The sequence below is a fragment of the Myotis daubentonii genome, chromosome 8, assembly GCF_963259705.1.
Source record: "Myotis daubentonii chromosome 8, mMyoDau2.1, whole genome shotgun sequence".
NCBI classification, from domain to species: domain Eukaryota; kingdom Metazoa; phylum Chordata; class Mammalia; order Chiroptera; family Vespertilionidae; genus Myotis; species Myotis daubentonii.
In genome coordinates, this window is record NC_081847.1 from 86,545,040 (window position 1) to 86,557,186 (window position 12,147).

The window sequence follows — 12,147 nt, forward strand, 5'->3', positions numbered from 1 at the left end:
AGGAGGCAAGACTTCCACCGGATGCCGAGGAGCAGGGGCCAGAGCCCTCGTGGAGGGAAGCCGAGGAGTAGAGCACGGGCTGGGGTGGGGGTGGGGGTGGGGTGCGGACAGGGGAGAGAGCCCCGCATGGTCTGGGTCGGAGTAAAAGCGGTGTGGGGAGGGGCAGGGCACTCCACCTGCTCTGCTCAGGAGCCTGGGTTTCCGTCTGTGAGGAGCTCAGAGCCTTGGAAGGCTGCCTGTACACCATCGCAAAAGCGTTCTTCTCCACCTGCCCGTTTGCAGTTCAATCTGTTTCCCGGTTTCATCTGATAAGAGGCAGAGTCTGGAGCTTCCTGGGCTGCGGCGATGCCGCGTTCGAATCCCGTGCTCCCCACGAACCCCGCTTTATCTGCAACCCCCCCCCCCTTCGCTTGGTTCTTCCCGATTGCCTCCCGGCACTGTCTGCGCGCAGCGGGCTCATTGGTTTGGTTCAGGATCACGATTCCGCCGGTTTTAAATTTTAATAAGTATCCGCACCATTTCCTGGCTGTCTTTAAAAAGAGGAAAACATAACTAGGCAAGGAGCAATAGGTGGTATTCTGGATGTTGTTATGTTACAGCTGAGAGGAAAACATTGAGAAACACAGCCACGTTCCATTCCTTCAGGAGACTTTTGGCCCTAAAACCGCTTCAAACAAAAATTGACAAATAAGCGCTAGCCAGTTTGGCTCAGTGGACAGAGCACCAGCCTGTGGACCAATCCCGGGTTCGATTCTGGTCAAGGGACCGTGCCTCGGTTGCAGGCTCTCCCTGGCCGGGGCCCTGGTCAAGGCTTGTGCAGGAGGCAACCAATCCATGTGTTTCTCTCACATCAATGTTTCTCTCTGTCTCTCCCTCTCTGTTCCACTTTCTCTAAAAATTAATGGAAAAATATTCTCGAGTGAAGATTAAGAAAAATTGACAAATAAGAAAATGACAAGAGGATTTGGTCCATGTAACTTTTGCTTAGTTAACTCAATAATGGAAGTTTTGGAGGGTTCTTCTTGTGGCATGTAGCAGGTGCTCAGTTAAATAGTAATGGTGAGTTCTGCTCTGTGAGAGGCGTTCATGGTTAGGTGGGAGGCCCCATGCTGGATTCACATTTTTATTCCACGTACAGTCTCCATATTCCACATGCAGTGTCATGTTACTTTTAATAAAGAAGAGAAAACCATCTAAATGTGTAATCAAACGGAGCGTTGATAAATTAACACACCCATTTGATAGATGCTTACGTCATTATTAAAAAGATGATTATTACCCACATGATTATGGAAAACTGTTATGACGTAATATTAAGGGGAGAAAAGCAGGATGTAAACGTACATATCACCTGAGATGGAAACAACACTTTAAAAGTGAGATGTGTCCATTGTACAGACAGCCTCTCAGACACGGAAAGCTGGGCCCACTGACGGTCAAAGGCGGCCCCCAGTAGGGGCGGCCCAAATGCCACCTACGTCTGAAGCTAAGTGAGCACTAAGCATTTCTGAATATAAAGAACTATGTTTTCAAAAGAGACCCATGTTAGGTAAACAGTGTTGCTGACCCACCACCAGGGTAAGCAACAGAAAACACATTGCTTGCTAGCCACTCCCTTCTTCACTTTCTTGCCTCCCCGACTGCTTTCCAGTTGAGTCATTTCCTCTAAGAGGGATGCAGAGGTGATTTTCACCATCAGGCGAATGTTGTCTGCATACCTCCCGGACACTCAGACCCTCTGGCTGGGTACACTGCTGCCTGCGGCCCAGAGCTTGCTCAGAACCGTGAATTCCACCTGCCTGGGAACTTGTGGTGGCCACTTCCTTCCCAGAGTGTCTGCGAGTAGAATTCATGGTACCAACCAACCACCTGGGTCTCACCGATGCAGAGGCAGGAAGGTAACTTGGGCAGATGAGCAGGTCATGATGGGTTTGTGGTGGAGGACCCCTGGCTCATTGTCAGAAAGCTGCTTGCATATTAAGTGAAGATCCAGAAAAAATAAACCCTGCTTTTCATAAAAAGAAGAGAGAATGAAGTGGCCACCATTTCTTGGGTGTTGAGCACCCTGCTCTTCAACAGCACGAGGGTCATTACCAGAGGTTTTTACTGTCTTTGAAGAAAGGAAGTGACTTCAGTGCCTCCTGTTCTCTGGTGCTCAGCCCTTCTCCCCTGTATCACCCTCCTTTTGTCTTGTTTATGGGCTGTGCTTTCTCCATGACCTGCCCATCTAGGGCCCTGAGAGCCAGTTACCATTTGCCGGGCCCCCTCCCTTCCTGGTCTAGTTATGTGAGTTGAGGACAAGCGGGAAAAGCAAAAGCAAACTCCCCCTCCCTCCTCCTTCGTTCCTGCCTCTGCAGGGCTAGAGTTGACACATCGCCTTGCAGAGAGGTCCAGCCTGAGAAACTACTAAAAATCTGTTTACAAGGAGCGGTCTTTTCCCTTCCAGCTTCTCCCATGTACACCTATCAGCCATAGCAGACAGGTGAGTGTCCCTGTGTGTGCATCAACAGACACCCCCTCCCCCCCAATATTGCTCCTAAAGAGTTGTGTCTCTGCTCAGAAGCAGCCTATTACTTACCGTCTTTTCTTCTTGACCCTCCCCCTCCTGATCTTGGAGCTCAAGGGACCATGCAGAATGCAGAACTGAATGGCTCCCGAGATGCTCTGGCTCACCCTCCATTTACTAGACGAGGAAACTGAACAGCAATGCTTGAGATCTCACAAGTGACAGCTACGGGACAGTGTCCTTGATCCCTTCCACCCCCATCCGGCAGCCCTTGTATGATGTCATCGTGCTTACTTGAGTTGCTTTCTTGACCCAGAAAGTTCCAAGATGCTATGCAGGAAAAGCCCAGGTTTTCCTCAGAGCTTTGTCCAAATGCCATCTCTCTCTCTCAAACCTTTTATAGATGGCCCAGTCGTAAGAGAACTCTGCATCCTCCAATCTCCCTTGGCATTTAAAAAAAAATACTGTCTAAAGTTTTACATATGTCTTCTTTTTCCCCAATTGGCTCCTCCCCCCAGCCATTCCCACCTGGGCAAGCCCCCACCGCCCCAGTGTCTGTGTCCATTGGTTATGCTAATATGCATGCATACAAGTCCTTTGGTTGCTCTCTAACTCCCCCTCCCCTACCATTTGCCTCTAGATCTATTCTTGTTCATCAAATTATGTTGATCATTATATCCCACATATAATGAGATAGTGAGATCGTGTGATATTTATCTTTCTCTGACTGGCTTATTTCACTTAGCATAATGCTCTCCAGTTCCATCCATGCTGTTGCCAATGGTAAAAGTTCCTTCTTTTTTATAGCAGCGTAGTATTCCATTGTGTAGATGTACCACCGTTTTTTAACCCACTCATCTGCTGATGGGCACTTAGGCTGTTTCCAAACCTTAGCTCTTGTTAAGTTCTGCTGCTATGAACATAGGGGTGCATATATCCTTTCTAATTGGTGTTTCTGGTTTCTTGTCCCTTGGCATTTTTTTTAAAACCATGCAAAGCTTTTGTAGTCTATAGTACCGTCGTCAATTAGGGTTTCGTACATGTTTTTACACTCCCTACTGGGCTGTAAGAGCTGCTTGAGGCAAGTGTTATACTTTTTTATATTTGTTTGTGCCATAACGCTGGTACAGGGCTTGGCCATGGTGGACACTCGGTAAGGGAATCTGCACAAATGGATGAGAGAATGCATGAATGAACAGTGGACCCATCGGAACAGTGCCCTTGTCTGCCCCCCCCCCCCCAGAGTGGGGTGCTGTAAATCACAGCGTGGTTATCTCTGGGGACTGGGAGCTCTGAGTTATGGGGAAGTCTTTCTGCCTCTCTGGCTGAGTGGGCAGTGATAACATTAAAACGGTGGCCTCGGTGTAGCGAGCCATGGCTTAGGAAGCACATTTGTATGGGCTCTTCCTACGTAAATCAACGAAATTGCTGCCCCCCGCCAGCCAGGCGGATCTGCCCTGCAGCAGAGCCAGTTCTGGCATTCGCCTGGCCGGGGTGCGGTTGCTGCTGAAAACTGCCCCAGCATCACTGTTCCCGTGCAGCGTGTCTTCTCTCGCCAGGGTCTGCCTCTTAGAGGCCTCTCCTCCCAGCCAGGGGAGGGCAGAGAGAGCTCATCACCCCATCACTGTGCTGATGGCAACCTGGGCAGCTGCCCCAGCTTGGGTCTCCCTGCATTTGACTGATTTTTTTGGCTTGTATTTCTTCACTAAGTTTTCTTATGGGGGACTCAGTGGCTCTGGAGCTCAAAAGTCAAGTCTCAGTCAGGAACCGTGGGACGTTCTGCTGATGAGGAAAGTGCTTTGAATTCAAATCCATCTCAAAGAATTGGTGGAATTTTTTGAAATGATTAAGCAACTCCAGGCTTCCGCATCCCCATCAAAATGTGTTTGCTTCTTTATCTTAGTCCCAAAGGCCGAGGTCCCTGGATTTGCAAGGTAGCAATGACTGAGCTGAAATTCTGGTTTATATCACTGGGTAACAGCAGATGGTGAGTGAAGAGTCTCCCACTTCCTCCTTCCCCTCGCAGGAGTGGTTTGTGTTCTGAGAGGCTGTTCCGGAAGATGGAGACCATGGGTAACGTCCACTTGGTGGGGTTCTGGGCAGGACCGGAAACATGACTTGAATGTACCGGGTACACAATCACTGTCTTTTTTTTTTTTTTGTCTTTTTTTCTTTTCTTTTTTTTATTGCTTAAAGTATTACAAAGGGTATTACATATGTGTCCATTTTTTCCCCCCACAATCACTGTCTTGACACAACAGTGTCATCCTGCGAGTAGCGGCCAGCGACCTCCTATTGTCAACATGTTACCAGGGGATCTGAGGCGTCTAGGCTTGGGGCACAGGGAAGGGAGGTGGAAACCTCTAGAGAGGGAAGAGTGGAAAAGGGGGAGGAAGACAGGGTGCGGGGCAGAGAAGGAAGAAAGAGAAAAGAAAGAGGAGGTGGGGAGAAAGAGGTGAGTGGCTGTGTCAGAGGCAGCCCAGGGGCACCTTTAACTAACTAACTAACTAACTAACTAACCAACCAATTACCTACCCAACTCCTTTCCTCCTTCTCTCCCTCCCTCCCTCCCTCCCTCCCTCCCTCCCTCCATCACAGCTACAGTGAGGACAAGAGGCAGCGTGAGCCCCAGGAAACCTCCTAGCCCGCCAGGTGTGGGACAGGCCCAGCCCTGCTCCCGGCGGTGGGAAAGGAAGTGCAGTGGAGGCCGGGCTATAATTAGCACCCCACCCGCTCGTAGCCTAGAAAGCTGCCTGCCTGAGGTCTGTGTGCTCTGAGCCAGCGCCTGCGAACAAGGCGGTGCAAACAGCCCCTGGAAAGCCAGCGTCTGCCTGGCTGGGAGGCGCAGCCTGCAGGCTGTGGCGCGGCCCTGGAGCCAGCAGGGCTGGTGCTAGAAGGAGGGCGCCCAGAATTCCTGGACGATCATTTATCTGTCTGGGCGAGCGTCCTCCATGGCCGGCTTTCCCTGGCTCCCGGGCAGCCCCAGCCCGTGGGAGTGGCACTGCCTTGGCAGCCGGGGGCCCGGCCTTGGCAGGCACCGAGGGCACCGCTTTCCCAAGGCCTCGTCTCCTTGGAGACTCTATCCAAGGCCCTGGCACATCCTCCCAGCTCTACCCTCCGCGGGCCCATCCCAGGCTGTGCTGCTCATGCCCCACAGGGGGCACCTTTTTAAAAAGATCTTTGCAGTGAAATAGGGAGGAAACCCTTCAACTGTGAGCACCAGGGGCCCCCTGCTGCTCCTCCTCATTGAACCTCAGCGGGGGGGCGCCTCGAAGTCACCTCCCCGGCTCAGGAAGCTGGACTCCAGCCTGGGATGTGTTCCGGCCTCCGCCCTCTCGCCACCTGTCTAATCCTAAGAAAGTTCTTCCTTATATGGATCCCACATTAATTTCCTTGCAACTCTCTCTCTCCAGTCTTGGTTTTCTCTCTGGGCAGCCTAGAAGTAGCTGCCTCCCCCCATTCCCAATAAGAGCCTTCCTTAATTTTTGTGAAACAACCATATTTCCTGCCTGTATTCTCTTTCCCAGGCCGATCGTCCCCAATTACTGCGAGCACGCATTAATTCACTAGTATCTGATTCTTGCTGGCTGCGTGCCTCTCGGGGGCTGGGTGCTGGGTTCTGGGACGCATCCATTAATGAAAGGCAGCCCTGGGTACCGGAGGAGCTCACATTTTTGTTTAAAGGAACTCCAGTGGACGAAATAGAAACATCATAAAATGAGGATAGGAGGCGATAAGAACCATCATAAGAGAGAAGTTGTTTATATCGCCTATTGAGGCTTATCACACGTGGTGCCAGGTGTGTGTGCACACGATCTTAGAATTCACAGCATCATCGTCACAGACAGGTCCAGCACCCTGCCAGGCCCACAGGGCTGTTGGAGGGGGCTGCCTACCTTGCATTGAAGGACAATTCCAGGAGTTTACCCCCGCCCCCTCTGGGAGTCAAATGCAAAGTTTCACCCTCCAGTTCACACACCAAGAGCAAGGATTTGAACTCGGGCCATCTGGCTGCAGAGCACATGGGTTTGTCCATGATGCCGCCTTGCTTTCTGGAGGGGCGGGAATACCGAGAAAGCATGCGAGGACACAGGAGCGTGCTCAGCAGGGCTCTGCCTCCAGCTGGTGCTGAAGAGGTGTTTGAGATACGCCCCCAGCAGGAAGCACCATGTGCCAGCTCTGACCTTGTGTGGTTCTTGGCACAGGCCACTCAGTTTCATGTTACTGACACCTCCGCGGCTCTGAACACACACTTTCTTCCAGCTTTCCTTCATACTGTAATGAAACCTATTGTGCAAAGCGGAGGCCACGCCAGGCACTGGCCACAAAGGCCCATTCTTAGAAGAGTCACCTTCCAAAGTCATCCTGGGAGCTATTTTATTTTATTTTATTTTATTATTTTATTTTATTCTTATTGATTTCAGAGAGGAAGGGAGAGGAAGACAGATAGATAGAACATCAATGATGAAAGAGAATCATGGGTTGGCTGCCTCCTGCACACCCCACACTGGGGATCGAGCCCACAAGCAGGGCATGGGCCCTGACCGGGAATCGAACCGTGACCTCCTGGTTCACAGGTCAACGCTCAACCACTGAGTCACACCAGCCGGACATCCTGGGAGCTGTTGAATGCGATCCTGCCAGTTGGAAGCCAGCTGTTGTTCCGGAGAAGGGTGTAGCTTTGCACCATCATCTGACAGCCTCGGTCCCACTTCTTGGGCATAAAGGATGTCCTGGGTGCTTCTGTGACATAACCGCTTAACAGCTGTCCATGGTGCCCACTGTGAGGGGCACAGGGGAGGCGGGGACTGACAGCTGCCCCCTTTCCCCACCTCCCTGGCCAGGCCATCAGCAGGCAAGTCTTGGCAGGCCCTGCAGGGCCCTGCAGGCGGGAGCAGCCCAGCAGGAGACCACATTCTGTTCTATTCGGGACTCCAGGCAGCTTTCCTGATTGCATATTTCAGTATGGGGTTCTGTGTCTGCCTGTCATTTCATTCTGGAAGGTGGTGTGACCGTACTGAGCATGGCATGCAGGAATAATCACTATTATCATCATTATTTTTAACCTCCATTGTTCACCAGTGGGTGTTGTTAGAGAACAGAATTAGACATACCCATTCTCCTCCCCGCCCCCACTTTTTTTTTTTTTTTGCCCAGTCAACTCTCAATTTAAATTAAACAGAGATTTGTCATCAGCAGGAGGTTAGATGCTGGGGGATGTTTGGCCCAAGAAAATGTAATTTGTTTATCTTTTTTTGGGGGGGGGAGGGGGACAGATATTAATCCTTGTATTATTTTCCTTTGATTTTTTAATAAAACCTATGATAATAATAATGCTATTATGCAGAATTTGGACCTCTCAGGCAACATTTTTGCAATGATTTCATAACTCTGGGAAAACCAAGACTCATTAAATTTGAATTCACATGTGCAGAAAAGACGGGGAAATTGCCACCATGCTGTTGGGGAAGCCTGGGCTGGTTGTGGGGGAGGGCGGTTGTTAGAGACTTTGCTGCTCTGAGTTTTTTTTTGCTTGTTTCTCCGGAGCTAGTATCTGGTTTCTCTGTGCTATGATTCCTTTGTCAGTGACGGTGTTTACGTCTCTCTCCGTTCCGTGTCTCCTTTCTCGGCACTGCTGTCCTCACTCCCAGCTCACATTCTAGAGAAATGTTCCCAAATGAGCAGTTTCACCCAGGCCACCCCCTTTCTCGGAATTCCTCACCACTTCCCCTGTGGGCTGCTATCTCAGAGCTCAGCTCTGTCAGCTCTCCTCAGCTTTTACGGACCTGCTTCCCTCCCATCCCTTCATCCTCACGTTTATTCTTTGGTCACAAAAGCTTGATTTTCTCATTAGCTCACAAGCTCATTTTCTTCCTTCTGCTCTGGGTCTCTGGGCAAGTTACTTCCCTTCCATGCTGCTCAGCTGCTGCCACCTGGGACCTGGCCTGCTGGCACCAGCTCACAACCTCACTCCTTCAGGCTCGCAGAGCTTGAGCTGCATTCCAGGACCTATGTCTCCCAAACTCCAGGAGACACATCTCAAGCTCTTGAGTTATTCTTTAAAGGACCTCTTTCCTTTTCAACGTGGGAAGGCCCAGCCCCTTTCCAACCTGTGTGTGTGTGTGTGTGTGTGTGTGAATACACAGTACACCAACTGCAACCCTTTCCATCCAAGGAAATTCTACCTCCAATGGATTCTTTAGTGCTAGACGTGGCAGACCTAGTTTTTGTTCAGTTCCTTTGCCAGCCTTACCTAGCTGGTGCAGCATCCTGCTTTAGAATATGGAAGCACTTGGCCTATGTTAAGATGCCAAGACAACAAGGCCAGGGCAAGTGGCAGTCTGTCTCAGGAAATCCATTCTCTCTAGGTCGGGCATTACCTAGCTGTGTGATGCTAAGCACGCCATTTAACCTTCCTGAGCCTCAGTGGACTGTATGTGTGGAATTCTGATGGTCTAATCCAGTTCAACATTTCCCCCCTATTTTATCCTTACCCTTACTCTGCTAATGAGAGCACGTGCATCTCCTGGGCCACATAATTTCATGGTAGGGCCTTGTGGTTGGCTGAATAATGCCCCCCCTAAGATGTCCATATCCCACCCCTGTGAATACACTAGTTTAGGGAGCAAAAGAGGCTTTGCAGATGTGATTAAATGAAGGGTCTTGATCTGGGGAGAGTGGCCTGGATTTTTCAGGTGGGCCGAATGTAACCATAAAGGTCCTTTATAAGAGGGAGCTGGGGGCAAAGGCAGAGAAGGAGATGTGATCATGGAAGTGGAGGTAAGAGTGATGTGAAGAAGGGGCCATGAGCTGAGAAATGCGGGAGGCCTCTAGAAACTAGGAAAGGCAAGGAAATGGATTCTGCCGAAGCCTCCAGAGGAATGCAGCCCTGCTGACACCTTGATTTTAGGCAGCTGACTTCTAGAATGATAAGATAACTAGAGGCCTGGTGCATGAAATTTGTGCATGGGGGTGGGGGTGGGGGTGTCCCACAGCCAGGTCTGCAACCTCTCGCAATCAGGGACCCCTTGGGGGATGTCTGGCTACCAGTTTAAACCTGATCCCTGTGGGATCGGGCCTAAACCAGTTGGACATCCCTCTCACAATCCAGGACCACTGGCTGCTAACTGCTCGCCTGCCTTCCTGTCTGATCACCCCTAACCAGTCGCCTGCCTGATTGCCCCTAACTGCTCACCTGCCTGCCTGATTGCTCCTAACCATCTCTCCCTCGGTCCCTGCCACCATGGCTTTGTCTGGAAGGACATCCGTAATGACATCTGGAAGGTTGTTTGGCTGTCTGGTCTAATTAGCATATTATGCTTTTATTATTATAGATACATTTGTGTCAGTTTAAGCCTCTAAAATTTTGGTAATTTGTTGCTGGAGCAATAGGAAATTCATATAGACCCAGATGAAGAAAGACCCTATGGGGCCCTGGCCGGGTGGCTCAGTTGGTTGGAGTGTTGTCCCATGCACCAAAAGATTGTGGGTTCAATTCCTGGTCAGGGCGCATACCTAGGTTGTGGTTTTGATTCAGGTTGGAGAGGGTGCAGGAGGCAACTGATCGATGTTTCTCTCTCTCTCCCTTCCTCTCTCTCTCAGGTTAATAAACATATCCGCAAGCGAGGATTTAAAAAAAAGATTCTATGGGTATGCCTTTGGGCTGACCTACCCCACAGGCTCAGGATGGCTCTGCTGATGTCTTAGGTCCTGGGCCCACACCCTCTTCCAGCTGATTGCCACTTTTCCATCCCACTTCCTTTCTTCTTCAATATAGGAGAGTCTCAAATATAGAGGCTTCAACCAACACAGATTTATCTTCGAACTGTTTTACAAGTGGCTTCGTGTAGGCAGCAGAGGATACGCAATGCTTTCCTAAAGCAGGTCATGAAATCGTCACAGGGACACACAGGCACAATGGGGAACATGCTGGTCAGGCACTCTCCCCCAGTTCTCACAACCAGTTCCCGACTGGTCCTCATCAGCACAGTGCCATCTCTAAGAGGAGAGAGACGGCAATGAAGGGACTGCTGGCGCTGGTTAGTGAAACAGCAGGAAACCTTGGAGACAATGCCATTGCGAACTGCTCAGTTGTGGACTTTTGCATGAGCTGTATACACACCATGCTAGAGTTTTGAAAAGCAGGGTTCAAGAGGAAAGGCAGAGATAAGCACAAGGCCTGAGACTCTAAAAGGGACACAGTACAAGCTGAGCATCAAGAGGCAAGAGGTTCCTTAATTATCCAGTTACCCCAAAGAGACTTGGTGCTGTTTTATTTCTGCTATTAAAGGACATTCCTGATGTTTACATACAGAAAAGTATAAAGAAAGCAAAGATGGCCTGGAATCCCACTGCAAGGTAGCTGAGCTCCCCTTCCTCACCTGTCAAGGCTTTCTTAAAGGAAATTTACACATAAAAGGATTGTATCCGTTCCCTCTCTCTTTCTCCAAGTACACTGTTCTACCTTCTGCCTCAAAAAAAAAAAATTAATTGTATATCTTAAAGACCGTCCCATATTTACAACCTCATTATTTTTAATGGTTGTATAGCTTTCCTTCATATCTTTTACCATTCCATAGGTACTTTAAAAACATTGATATTATTTATGGTTTGCTTTGCTATTGCTAGCAATGATGTAATAAACAACATTGTACACATATTTTCTATATACTTTCAAGTATATCTATAGATAAATTCCTATACAGTTACTCAATTAGAATGTACATGTGTTTTAACATTGCAGAGTGCCTCCAATATACCTTATACTCACACAGTAGTGCATGAAAATTCTTGTTTTTCCACATCATTGACTACTAGGCTTTAACATTAAAAAAAACTGCCAGTCTAATAGGGGAAAATCATATTCTTGTGTTTTAATGTGCATTTATTTATTAACAGTAAATAAATAATTGTTTTAAAAGTTTATTCATCATTCTTATTTTTCTTTTTATAAACTCCTCCTTATGTCCTTTGTTCATTTTAATATGTTGCTTAACTTTTTATTATTGACTTGAAGGATATTTAGAAATTCAAGCAAATTGTCCTTTGTTCATCACAAGTTGCAAATATTTTTCCAGTTTGTGACTTGTCCTCTAATTTTGCTATGGCTTTTTGTTTTGTCACATTGATTTTAAAAAATATGTAGTCAGATTTATTGTCCTTTTCTTTTATGGCCTTGAGCTCATGGCTTTAAAAATCTAAATGGGGTCTCTAGATTGGCAGATTATGGAAACAACAACAATTTTATAAGGACTTTATTCACGTATTTTATAAAATTTGCCATGATATCCTTGTGGACAAAATGGAGAAATGAGAGTTGGATGATGATATACATCGAAGTGCCTTTATAGTTTATTCAATGAATGTGCACGAAGAGTGCTGATTAATGGATCCAACCAACTGGTTCCCTTGGCCTTGATGAAGATAGACGACATGATTCTCATTTTTTTTTTCATACAGAAGAAAGTCAGGATAGGACACTTAATCCCCAGGATAACAAAAATCAAGACCCAAGATCTTGACAGGCCAGAACAACGATTTTAAAACCAAGAAGACAAATTTAAGAGAGATAGATCAGTGGTTTGTATTTTTATAAAAATTCAGTATATAAGAATAGATGGGAAGGCCTGGATACCAGATAT